General features: G+C 42.9%; 1 protein-coding gene across 1 annotated transcript in view; it reads left to right on the top strand.

Moving 5' to 3' along the window:
- The window catches only part of GRM8 (glutamate metabotropic receptor 8), a 485,373-nt gene that overhangs the window by 381,264 nt on the left and 90,363 nt on the right, over positions 1-13,746 (top strand). The gene's annotated exons all lie outside the window — the stretch shown is intronic.

Below are 13,746 nucleotides of genomic sequence, written 5' to 3'. Positions count from 1 at the left end.
TGTATTGTGAATGGCTTGTCTAGTTTTTGTAAAGTCCAGCCATGAGGGAGTTTGTGTGGAAGGTTGGTTTTTTAAGAGAGTTTCTAGTTTTGAGAGTTCTTCTGACAGTGGCCAGTGCCAGATGCTTCAAAGGGAATAAACAGAACAGGGAAATTTATAGAGTGATCCATCCCCTTGTTATCCAGTCCCAGTTCTGGCCGCCCTCCTGCACTTTTCCAGCCTGCAGTGGTAGAAGCAGACATTTGGCAACAGAGAAGGGAGTTTCAAACTCACATTAAACACTGTGATTAGAGTGGATGACACCATAGGGGCTGGTCTCCATGCTGATAGTGTCCTTTTCATTCTGCAGCAAGCCTGCCAGAGGCCTAAGGCTCATAATGACATTTACTGGGCATTTAATAAAAGTGGTTGTTTTCATGGCATCTGCAAATGTAGGCATGAATGTGAAATGTGCTTTGGGGAGCATTCAGCCAGCAATTTCCTCAGCAACCTGGGAACGCCTCGGGGGGGAACAGAAAGAGGGATAAGTCAGGCGCTGCCCACAGATCCATGGGATCAGGAGCAGGGTATGGGGGCCAAGACAAAGAAAGGGGTGGAGGTGAGCTGAAAAGGGGGGCTGGATAAGAGTACCATCTCCAGTTAAGGTGGAGGTGTTAAGGGTGCTCTTGTGGGATTATCTTGATGCAATGAAAGGGGCATATTTGTGGGATGGGTTCACCGCAGGGTTTAGGATCCTCTTTCTGGGGGAAAGAAGTCATGTGATGTACAAATAATTGATATCCTTAGTGGGAATGGTTGATATGGTAAAGAAAAAGATTACACAAGAAATAAAGTAGAATAGGGTAGCATGGCCATGCAGTCATCTACCTATACAGAACTTGCAGGTTTCTCGTTTAGGCTTGGTCCCTAAGAAAGCTCTGGGACAATATTGCTTAAGTCACCATTTGTCATACCAACAAGGTAGGTCAGTTAATGATGGAATAGACCCAGCCTTGCATTTATCCATTGATGAGGCTGTGCGTATGGTTAGTTCTTGTTGCCCAGGGGTGCTGATGGCCAAGTGTGCTTCTCCACTGTTGCCGGTGCATACTGAAGTTCACCTTTTTGATTTCTCTGTTGAAGGACAATTATATTTTGATAAAACTGTGTTCATGGAATGTGCAATGCCCTGTTCAGCATCTGAGAAATTTAGTACAATGCAACACTGGGAAGTGATGTGAGAAATTGGTTTACAGCAGGTAGTGCATTACTTAGATGACTTCTTGTTTGCAGGCAGAGTGAATTCATATAATCGTAAACTCATAGAAGATTAGAGTTCTTTTCTGCAGAACTGCCACTTAGCCAGTCCCCAGCCTGTAGCAGTGTATGGGATTCTTCCATCCCAAGTGCAGGACTCTGCACTTGTTCTTGTTGAATCATCTGATTTCTTTTGGCCCAATCCTCCAATTTGTCTAGGTCCCTCTGGATCCTATCCCTACCCTCCAGCATATCTACCTCTCCCCCAGTTTAATGTCATCAGCGAACTTGCTGAGGATGCAATCCATCCCATCATCCAGATAATTAATGAAGATATTGAAAAAAAATAGGACTGGCCCCTGGGGCACTGCCAACAAGACATTGAGTCATTGATCACTACACATTGAGCCCAACGATCTAGCCCGCTTTCTAACCACCTTCTAGTCCATTCATCCAATCTATACTTCTTTAACTTTCTGGCATGAATACTGTGGGAGACCCTATCAAAAGCTTTGCTAAAGTCAAGGTATATCACATCCACCGCTTTCCCCATATCCACAGAGCCAGTTATCTCATCATAGAAGGCAATTGGGTTGGTCAGGTGAATCCATGCTGACTGTTCCTGATCACCTTCCTCTCCTCCAAGTGCTTCAAAATGAATTCCTTGAGGACCTGCTCCATGATTTTTCCGGGGACTGAGGTGTGGCTGGCTGGTCTGTAGTTCCCCGGATTCTCCTTCTTCCCTTTTTAAAAAGATGGGCACTATATTTGCCGTTTTCCAGTCATCTGCGACCTTCCGCAGTTGCCATGGGTTTTCAAAGATAATGGGCAATGGCTCTGCAATCACATTAGCCAACTCCCTAAGCACTCTTGCAAGCAATGCATCCAACCCCATGGACTTGTGCATGTCCGGCTTTTCTAAATAGTCCTTAACCTGTTCTTTCACCACTGAGGGCTACTAACCTCTTCCCCAGACTGTGCTGCCGAGGGCAGCAGTTTCGGAGCTGACCTTGTCTGTGAAGACCGAGGCAAAAAAAGCATTGCGTACTTCAGGTTTTTCCACATCATCTGTCACTAGGTTCCCTCCCACATTCAGTAAGGGTCTCACACTTTCTCTGACCCTCTTCTTGTTGCTAACATACCTGTAGAAAACCTTCTTGTTACCCTTCACATCCCTTGCTATCTGCAACTCCAATTTTGCTTTGGCCTTCCTGATTACACCCTGCATGCTTGAGCAATATTTTTATACTCCTCCCTAGTTATCTGTCCAAGTTTCCGCTTCTTGTAAGCTTCTTTTTTTGTGTTTCAGCTCACTGAAGATTTCGCTGTTAAGCCAAGATTGTTGCCTGCCATATTTGCTATTCTTTCTGCACATCAGGATGATTTGTTCCTGAACCCTCAATAAGGCTTCTTTAAAATACAGACAGCTCTCCTGGACTCCTTTCCCCCTCACATTAGCCTCCCAGGGGATCCTGCCCATCAGTTCCCTGAGGGACTCAAAGTCTGCTCTTCTGAAGTCTAGGGTCTGTATTCTGCTGCTCTTTGGATAAGTGAGTTAGCCTGGTGGACCCTTTTCTGACCCTGGTCAAAAAATTGCAGGTACACCTAGCAAAGGAAAAAACAGAGGGGCCTTCCACTACACTTACCTACCTGGGGATTGAGCTAGGCACACTGATGGGTATATCGCAACTTCCTCAGGATAAGCTTCCACAGCTCCTGGACTTGATTAGGAGAGGCAGAGCAGCCAGGAAAGTTTCTCTCTGGGAACTCAATCCATTTATTGGGCTTCTTAACTTTGCCTACCAATGGTAGCCCCGGGGCAACTTGTGGTGAGTTACTAGAAGGGGGAAGGAGGAGTTGGGGGTATGGGAGCAGTCTCTGAGCCATTTTGATGGCGTGTCTATTGTGGAGGGAGGAATGGATACTTGAGGCTGATTTAAATATCCACTCACGTGCTTCAGGAGATATGGGTTTGAGGTATTTTATCAAGGAAGGTAGTGTGCCCAGAGATGACCCTCCACCTGGATACAAAAGTAGTGCAGGATTTAACATTTCTGGATTTTTTTCCCATTTTGGTCATTTGGGAAACAGAGTTAGCTAATAAAAGGGTATGTTTCTGGTGTGACAACATGGCAGTGGTACATGTTATCAAGAGCCAGTTGTCCAGATCAAACAGAGTTATGAGATTGGTGAGGGCATTTGTACTACAATGTTTAAACGTTGACATCTTTTCTCTTCCAAACATGTGCCTGGGGTTGATAATGACGTAGCAGATGCAATGCCTCATTTTCAGATGGGCAGATTTTGGCAGCTGTAACCAGAAGCTAGCAAAGAACCTGAATGGATGCCACTAGCACTATGGAACCTTGGAATATGATGGCTGTCAAGGTAGTGCGGAGATCGGTGGCTCCATGAACATTGTAGAGCTATGAGAGAAGTTGAAATGATTTTGTGCAATTTCGGGAGTGGGAGGGCCTGTCACCGATATGGCCCATTATGGAGGAATGGGTGCTGCAGTACATCCCCTTTAGCAACCTGACAATCATCTCCACTTGCCTAGCAGTCCTTACATTTGCCAGTAGGCTGAATGGTTACCCAGATCCTATTAGTGGGTTTTTAGTTCAGAGTTTTCTAACAGGGTGGTCTAGATGCACCAGCCCTAGAGAAGATACCCATCCCATCACAGGTAATATGCTTAGGGATAAGGTATGGATTCTAGAGCCCATATGTTGTTGTGAACAAGAGGTGACCTTTTTCGGAGTGTCATTTCTGGTAGTGTTTTTTGGAGCTTTTAGGATCAGTGAACTAGTACCTGAGTCCTGTAGGGACTCTCCTGGATGGGCTTTGGAACTGAGGGATACATATTGGGAGAGTCAATCTGTGATATTAACCTCAAGGAGGTCAAATACAAGGATGCATCCATCATTCTACAGGAGGCTTAGGTACATCCATTATTCTACAGGAGGGTGGTGAGCCTGGGAGTCTGTGAGGGCATATATGGCAATAAGGTCAGGGTGTGATGGGCCCTTCTTGATTCACCATGATGGGAGTCCCCTCACAACATACCAGTTTGTTACAGTTTTAAGACAAGTATCAGAGGGGTAGCCGTGTTAGTCTGGATCTGTAAAAGGAGCAAAGAATCCTGTGGCACCTTATAAACTAACAGACGTTTTGCAGCATGAGCTTTCGTTGCATCCTTTGTGCTTCCATTCCAGATGCTGACACATGGGCCAGACTGACAGTGTGGATTTGTGGGCACACTATTGTTTACTGGACGCATAGCTAGGCTTCCAGGTTGTCGGGGGTTCACTGCTGGGTCTCAGTGGTGAAGCAGTCTTGAGCTGGTGTGGGTGTGGGAGGAGGGGCATGTTATGAGACAAGCTCTTGCCCCTTCTGTACACTGTTGTGGCCCCTGAGCCTACACCTGGTATGATTGTGGTTCATCTCAGGGAAAATGATTTGTGAACATTTAAAGTGGTGGACTTAATGATTAGAGCTCAGAAGGACTTGGGGCAGATCCTGGAATTTTTCCTAGGAGTAAAAATTATTTGGTTGGACATGTTGCAATGATGGGTTTGGCAGGGTGCTGTGAAGTCCTCTCAGCTTGACAAGGCTAGGAGGTATGTAAATAGGGAGGTGGCCAAATTTATAGTTGGCAAAGGGGATGGGGGTTGGTAATTTTTCATCTGGACATAGCATATGGGGCACCAGAATTATTCAGGGAGGATGAGGTCCACTTGTCAGACTTGGGAGCTGACACCTTTTTGGTCCATATTAAAGAGGGCCCTTAGTAGAAGTCTGGGAACCCAGCTAGATATGGGGGGCAGAGGGAAGATGGGCCAAGCTAATTGCTGGTGCCTCCTTGTGGTGGATGTCCAGTGCAGGCCATATGTAGGGAATGGAGACAGTGGTCAAATAACATGGGTTGGTAAAGGTATTCTTTAAAGGAGTAGAAACATGAGGGGTTTGGGGGCTTCTCTGATTGATATGACAGAGAGCCAAATTCTCCTTCCTTTATAGCTCCTTTAACCCTCATTTAAGAGGGTATGGTGAGGTCTCAGCAGCGTGTTGACTGGGGACCAGGATGGGTAAAGAGGGAGGGCTGACAGAACCACCCCCCCCCCGGTATATGCAAATGATTATGGAATTACCTGCATAGTACACTTTTATTTCCTGGGCACTCCCTGAAACTTAGGCTATGTCTACACTACTGCAGGATCGATGCTGCTGCGATCAATGCACCGGGGGTCTATTTAGTGGGTCTAGTGAAGACCTGCTGAACTGACAGCAGAGCACTCTCCGGTCGACTCTGGTACTCCACCGAGAGCAAGAGGAATAAGGTGAGTCTATGGGAGAGTGTCTCCTGTTGACCCAGTGCAGTGTAGACACCACAGTAAGTCAATTTAAGCTATGTCAACTCCAGCTGTGTTATTCATGTAGACTATGTCTACACTACCGGGGTAAGTCGACCTAAGTTATGCTACTCCAGCTACGTGAATAGGTTGATTTACTGCAGTGTCTACACTGCACTGGGTAGATGGCAGACACTCTCCCATCGACTTATCTTACTCCTTTCATTCCCAACAGAGTACTGGCATCGACCGGAGATCACTCTGCCGTCGATTTAGGAATAATGTTGTGGCCTAATTAAACAACATCCAGTTCTCCTGTCCTCCTTCCAGCATAGTTAGAAAATGGAGCCTTTTGTGACCTGTGTCAACTACCGGAAAAACATATTAGGAGATTCCCTTATGTATTTTTAGCCTGTTTAATTATTGCACAGCTTATTGTACAGCTGGAAACAAGGAGAGATAGCTCAGTGTGTCTAATGTGATCTTGCTGAACCATAAGCAGTTGATCCATAGATGTACTACATGGTTCTCATCTGAGATCCTGTTGCACTGTGTGAACAGGAGTCCTCATTTGGAGTTGTGGTGGACATACAGAAAAATGATATGTTTGTTGCAATGGGGTAAGTTGATGTGATGTTCAGATTTCCTAGTAGCATCCCTAAGGAGGAAGAATTAAGGCTACATCAATGTCTTGTTTGAGAAGAATAAAACTATCTCCGCATTGCCTGTTTTTCTCGCATTTGATGTATTTTCAAAAAACAAAAATCTCTAAAACTTTGTACAGGATTGGTGCAAGGGAAGTTAACTATTTCCTGATTTGTCCTAACATTTCAAGGATTTAAACAAGCATTGAGGAAGGGCATGATGGACATAACCTCAACTTCATTGTAACATAATTTTGGGGGGTTGGAATTTCCCTAGTGATTTTTTTATAATCCTTACAGTATAAATTTTTAGAGGAGTGACAGGACAGAGAGAGTAAATATGCCATCAAATACATGCTTCCTTGTATGTAAGTACTAACAAAATTATGAAATTAAAGTAGTGTGTACAGACTTCAAAGGGTGTGGTCATGGCTTAGGAGAGCCTAATGTCTCTGACAGAGTTTGTTATTCGTTTCTCCCCACTGACTCACTCCTCCCTGCCCTTTGTTTTGATTGGAGGGTGCAGAGGAGAGGAGGAGCCTGATAGCTGAAGGTTTGTCAAGACCCCAGCTACCATTAGCTGTCCCATAGGCTGGCAGATAAAAGTAGAAATTTGCTGAAGAGCCGGTTCACCAGACTGAATCATCTGGCAGGGAGGTTGAAGACCCGAACTCATAGGCAGTGAGTATCACTGGAGTCTGGGTTGAAGGTCAGGTAGTGGGAATGAGGCATGTTAGGGGGACATTTAGGTCCTCCCAGTAATGCTACTTTAACTGTCCGCCAGACTCCAGCGGTGCTCACTGCTCCTCACACAAGTGTTGTTCTTAACCACAGGAAAACCACCATGATTCACCAGAGAGCAACTATGCTCTTGCAAGTCTCAGGGTGTCCATGAGCCTGGAAGTGCTACTCAGGAGGCTGAATCTCATCTCTGGGCAATACCATCTGGCTATAGATAGCTCTGTGGATTCCATCTCATCTACAACTTTCCTGCCTGCTTCAGCTCCCTGTTGAGCCCCTTTCATTGTGCTGTGACCCTCTGCATGATCCAGCTCCCTGCTTGTGCCTTCCACCTCCCCACTGAGCCCTTCATGTACTCCCATATCTCTACCCCCCACCCATTCCCTCACAACACACACTGGCAATTCCTGGGCTCCCCATGCCATGCTTTCTGGAATCGGGAGAAGAAATCTCTTCTTCCAGTGACTGTGCAATAACTTCCTGTTTGCTGACATTTCCAAAGGTTGTTCCCCAAAATAATCTGAACGATCTTTCTTCTGTGTTTCTATTGGTCTGATACTGGCACTAGTGTGTGCCCAAAGGGAGTCCTCCGATAGGTGTGTGTCATGGTGAGGGCATTTGTACTGTAATATTGGAATTATGAGTGAACAAAGAAAGAGAGAAGAATTTTCAAATGATATGCACCCCTGTATTTGAAGAGAGAGTAATTCCAGAACCCCTCCTCCCCACTTTCAGTATTTCTGTAAATTGGTAGGAAATATTCCACCTTGGCCCAAGAAGCATTCTACCAATTTTCAGCTCAATAAGCCTTTATTTGAAAAGTTAAGGGTGTGTGTGCATGTCAAAAATAGGGTGTAGAATGGAAGTGAAATTGCAAGCATACTGTGCAGCACAACCCACCACAAGGGCTCAGTTCAGAGGAAATAATCCAGATACCAATGAAAGATGAAGAAGTCTTATAAAATCATGAGTTGTACATTTAACCTCATATAGAGCCCTTTGTAAGGTCCACACTTATGCCTCCTTTTTTTTTTTACATTTTCATTTATTTATTTATTTATTTTGCAATGACACCACTGCTCCAGAATGGCTTGGCTATAAATTAAGTCATCAGGGTATCATGTTTATCTCCTGATTAGTACCAAGTGTTCTAGGGAGAATCCACCTGCTGTGCTGCTGAACATGACAGGAATGTCCTAATGGAATGACAACATAGCATGTGCAATGGAGGGCCAACAGTGAAGAAGTAATCATGGTACAATAAGTATATCTTTCTAGGTAAGTGGGGTGGAGCTGCATGAAAGAAAACAGTGGAAAAGTGAAGATTGGTAATGTGACCTGGGAGGAGGAAGGCGGCTCAGGAGAAATGAGTGTGGGAGGATGGTAGAGGAGTCAGAGCTAGGGAGGATATGTGATTTCTGAGGGGAGGGAGTTGGTGACAACTATACTGTTCTCTTGAGCTTTATGTACTATTTTGGTGACACTGCTGCAAATGAAGTTCAGTTATATTTGTGACAGAGGCTCCCTAGCATTTCTCTACTCACTCAGTTCCCGGCAAACACTTAAGGCAAAAGAGCTCTCATTTTCCCTCTGCAGAAAATCAGGACCATAAGCTGTTCTGAGAAGGACTGTGAAAAATACATCAGCTACTGCTGAAGGTGAAAGATATATTAAATTTTTTAAAAAAAAATCATTGTGTATTTATTTATATTTAAAAAATGAATATTATCTGCCCACTGACATTTTGATAGACTCCAGCCTATTCTTTCACACAAATGCAACATTGTGTCTCTGATGCATCCTAATTCTGTGGTTGCTGCACAAGAACTGAATATTTTATGATGTCTCACTGTATCCATGTGATTTGCCAACAGTCACATGGTAGCTGAGATTGCCGCTGCTTTTCTATATAAATAGTATAGGAGTTATGTGGGTGGGAAAATGTTGACTTTTTAATGGATTCTTCTGTATGTTTCCATTTTCATAGAAATACATCGATGTACTTAATGTGTGACTCTCGTAGTTCTCCTTTAACTTGCTGTGCAGTCCAGCTGTAAGCCGGATAAGCTTCTCTGATACACTTCTTGATTATGGAGAGAACGGGCAGAATGCCTCAAGGTTTGCTGGGAGAAGGGAGCACATATGAATCAGCCACTGTGTGCACATACAGTGCAGAGTGCTCTTCCCAGTATTAGCTCTGATATAGCTGATAGTGCATGAGGCAGTGAAGCCATAGGTCTAGTCTACTCCCTTCTGGATATCTGGTACCATTCATGCCACTAGCACTTCCCCCTTCTGCACAGGAATACAAGATGTGAGATCTGGCTGTCTCTTGCGCAGAAATGTAATGGGTGGCAGGTTTATAATGAACCCACATGCTGCAGGCAACAGACACCAGACCAATTAACACTCACCTCTGTGGAATCAGAACTAGAATTGTCCAGCACCTCTTAAAATAGTCTTCTACAATATGAACTGTAGTACCTGGACCCCTTATCTTCTCTGTGAGCGAGCCACTTGGCAACAATATCATCTCACAAACACACACAATCAATATATTACGTACCCTGCACTCTCCCAATCCCCCTCTAACTCTGTTTGGTGCACTCATATAAGAGCAGCCAGAATTTGGTCCATGATAAGGGAGAACCTTTCACTGGCTTCAGCTCGTGATTGGTAATTCTAGAGTGGTGTTATCAAAGATCTTTGTTTGAAGATGCAAATTTTAATAGCTGTAGGACAATAATTGTTTGCTATTTTAGAGAACATATTGTTCATTGTTTGAGTATGATCTTCTGCATGGAGATTGCATAGATAATAGCTGCATTTATCAGTGAACCTTACATAACTGGATACAGTGCATATTGCTCTTTTGTCTGCCAGCCTAACATTCGCAAATTAGACTCCCTCAATTCTACTTAATTGTTGATAATTCTTTGCCATTTCTGTCCCTTAACCAAGTATAAAATGTTTGAACAACTCCTCTTTTCTCTATGAGTTGATTTCGTTTAAACTTTCTATTTTCATCTGTCTTGTTGAAATGCATATCAGTGACAAATAGTTCCTTTCATATGTTAAAGATACTTCCTTCTCTTTTGGGATTTCTATGTCTTGTCAGTACAAATACGAACTTTTCCTTTGCTACTTCCCCAATCACATTTTAATTAATGTACATCAGAGATTTTCTTTGTTGTTTTTAACAGTTAATTAAAAAGAGAAGCTATACAATAATCCTTAGCACTCAAAACTGATTATATTATTAATTATAATGACTGATGATCCTATAAACTGCTACATTCTTCCAATATGACTTAATGCTAACACATTTTTTAAGCTATAGTATGTTCTGAGATTTTTCTCTATAGACCAGTCTATTGTCTATTGAATGCATCACAAGGACTCAGTCCTATAAGCTGATTTACCTGGGCAGACCCCCACAATGAGTCTTCATTTTCAGTGGGACTTCCAGTGAAAAAGAGGATCCACTCACATGGATCAGCTTCCAGAATCAGGATTTCAATAATGAGTCTTCTGTATTAGCACTTACTTTAAGAAAATAGCTACAGTTTGATATGCTTGTATCATGAGAATAGTAAGGTGTTGAGATTTGATGAAATATTATGGAAATCACTGTACTGAATCAGCTACAGGAGAGTTTGGAATTGTTGGTACGTGTCCTTGATTCAGCCTATCATCACAGCCATTTTTTTTAGCATTTACACCAAACCTCTGAAGCATTAAACATTCCTATATGAGGAATCTCAGGACTGTTGATAGAAATTAGCATTTTTCCTCTCTCAAAAAGCCAATTACATTTCCAAAAGGTTGATCACTGCTCTATTTTTAGGGTCCTTTACTGGGGAATCAATTCCTGACTATCAGAGTCAACCACTATCTCAGTATCTGCTTTTCTAGCTGTTCAACTTCCTCCACACACAGCCCCACACATTCATTTTCATTAAGGACTCTTTAATTCCTCTCAGATTCAGTAGTATTAATGCAGAATGTGTTGCAGAATGTATTGTCATACATTATATTCAGCTAGCTTTATCGGGCTTGTGGATCTGTGATATTTTACACCTTCACTGACTTTATTTTTCATGTCTAAGGAATCTCTTGTACAGGGGTTCTCAAAGGGGGTGTCAGAACCCCTCAGGGGGTCACGAGGTTATTACATAGGGGGTTGCAAGCTGTCAGCCTCCACCCCAAGCCCCGCTTTCCATCCAGCATTTATAATGGTGTTAAATATATTTAAAAGTGGTTTTAATTTATAAGGAGGGTTGTACTCAGAGGCTTGCTGTGCGAAGGGTCACCAGTACAAAAGTTTGAGATCTACCGCTCTTGTAAAGAAATTGTTTACCACAAAGAATCCTTCTTGCCAAAAGGTTTAAAAAAATCAAACACTTCTGTAATATTATCTTCCTTTTGCTCCCCTCTCTCATACATGCACCTCATTTATGGGTTTTTTTTTTTCATTTTTTTTCTGAATCACAGTGTTGGCCCTGTTTAAACTGACCTCAGTTTTGAAGGGTTCACATATGATTGGGATCAGAAGGCCATTATTTTAGTACTGTTTAGCTAATATGCTAGTTTACCACAAAGAGTCATTTGCTATAAAACTGTTGGCAGCTACCCAGGGTGGGTGGGATTTTTCAGTACTAGATTATTACTTCATATTATGATAAGGAAATATGATTTTAGCCTTAATAACTGGTAATCTTTCCCTTTATATTGTGTTGAACTGGCTGATATGCATTGCCTTCAACTGGATGGAATCAGAACTACCCAGCTATGTGTCATGTTAAGAAAGATTCTCCTTTTGTTCAAGTGTGGGGAGGGAGATCTGAGTTCTAGCCCCACTGTGCCTGTAGAGCTCTGAGGGAGTTGGTATGAGGATGTTAGGAGGCCACAGAAACCTTATAATATGCATTGTCATTCACAGAAACTCCCTTTAAAAGGATGCTAAAAATTGACAAATGCACACCTAAAAGTGAGGGACTATGTTAGTGATGTGCAAAGCTCAGGAGACTGGTTCAGATATGCAGCCCATCTGCTTGTCCTTCTTTATCACTCTTTGGGGCTATATCATGGGCTACAGTCCTAAGAGAAGGGATGGTGCACCACTGCACCCCCAGTGGGAGTATCGGGAAGCATTGAGGTTGTGCTGAGAAGAATGTAATCTGCTGCACTTCTTTGAGGGTGCAGCATAGTCACCCAACTCTCTCTCTTTTGATTGGCATGTGGGGGAGACTGGTTAGAGCTATGTCTCCACATACTTCCCATTTGGGCTTTTTTAAAATAGTCTGGAGACCTCATGAATACAGATTACTGTACTTCCTCATTCCAGGCAGGCTAGAAGTACTGCAAGAACAGACTTTCTTGAAATATTTTGATACTTTTGGTTCTGCCGATGAGTAAGAAATGGACAACAAGAAGCATAAATGTGTTTGAGCCTCAGAAGAAGTTTGGTTTGTGAGCCAGGTGAAGGTCCAGCTAAGCTCTAAGTTTATCCAAACCAGTTCTCACATTCCTAAGATTTCTACCATATACCTTCTGTTATGAAGCATTCAGTATAGTTACGATGGTGACATGTTGCATATAAGCACCTGAGTCAATCATAGGTTAAAATAATACATTGCATTGTAACTACACTGTAAGTGGATAAAACATGGAAAGCCCCCACTTACTTACTTTTAAAATACAATGTTAAATGGTTGTTGACAAATGATCACAAAATGACTTTGAACTTATAACAATTGTTTGTAATTTGAACAGAATGTCTAGAGATTTTTGGTATGAGCTTTGCAATATTGCAAAATGTTCACAAAACCCTGAGTCATTTCACACAGGTAGGGCCACCAAAAGGCAACTCCCAGATGTGGACCTCCAACCTGATCCTGTGCTGAAGATATTCTAGCTAAGACATGATTTGATACAGGCCCCCAAAGTCTTTTAACATTATATCATAGAAGTAGCTCCCTACTTCTGCAAGTGTAATCCCACATTGCTTTCTTCCCCCAACGCTTTGACTGTTCTCTCATTTTCTAATTTTCAGGGTGGAGGGAGTTGGAATTCGCCACACCTTCAGTACACCACTCCTGACAATTGTAATTGCTGAGAAACTCTGGTCTTAATTCCTCACTGAGTTACACCCGTTCTATGCTGGTTTAGCTCTATTGACTTAATTAAGGTTCTGTAACTATGCCAGCTGGCAATTGTCCCAGAGTGACAATTCAAAGTTCACTAGCTGAGACCAGCAAGAGTCCAGTTGCACTCCAGTAAAATCCTTTGCTGCTGTTTGCATGCGTCATATGCTGGGCCTTGGGGGGTGTGGTGCAAGCCCAGGCTAGGCAAGCTTTAGCTGAGAACTCCCCTATGTCTGGGGAACTCTCAGCTGGCTAGACACAACCTGACTCTTGCCTGCACTTTTCTTACACTGTGCTCTAGTCCTGAGGTGAAGGTGTTGACCCTCATTGAAGTCAGTGTGAGTTTTGCCATTGACTTCAACAGGGCCCGGATTTTATCCTGGCTTCTTATAATAGCCATCTAATGTTAATCAGTGTTAAACATTTAACTGAACATTTGTCTTTGTAATTTGGTTTGATTAATTTTACATAGGTTAGCTGGCACTGACGGATAGTTTATATTGTGAGGCAAGTAATAACATCACACAATGGCCTTTTCTTTACAAGCTTTTTAGGTTTATTATAATGCTGGCAACATTGCATGAAAACTTGCTTGATGTGATCATATCAGATTGTCTCATTTTTTCC

This window comes from Mauremys reevesii, linkage group 1 (genome assembly GCF_016161935.1).
Source record: "Mauremys reevesii isolate NIE-2019 linkage group 1, ASM1616193v1, whole genome shotgun sequence".
Classification (NCBI taxonomy): Eukaryota; Metazoa; Chordata; order Testudines; family Geoemydidae; genus Mauremys; species Mauremys reevesii.
The sequence above is the reverse complement of the archived record's forward strand: the minus strand, read 5'-3'. Positions and strand labels throughout refer to the sequence as shown.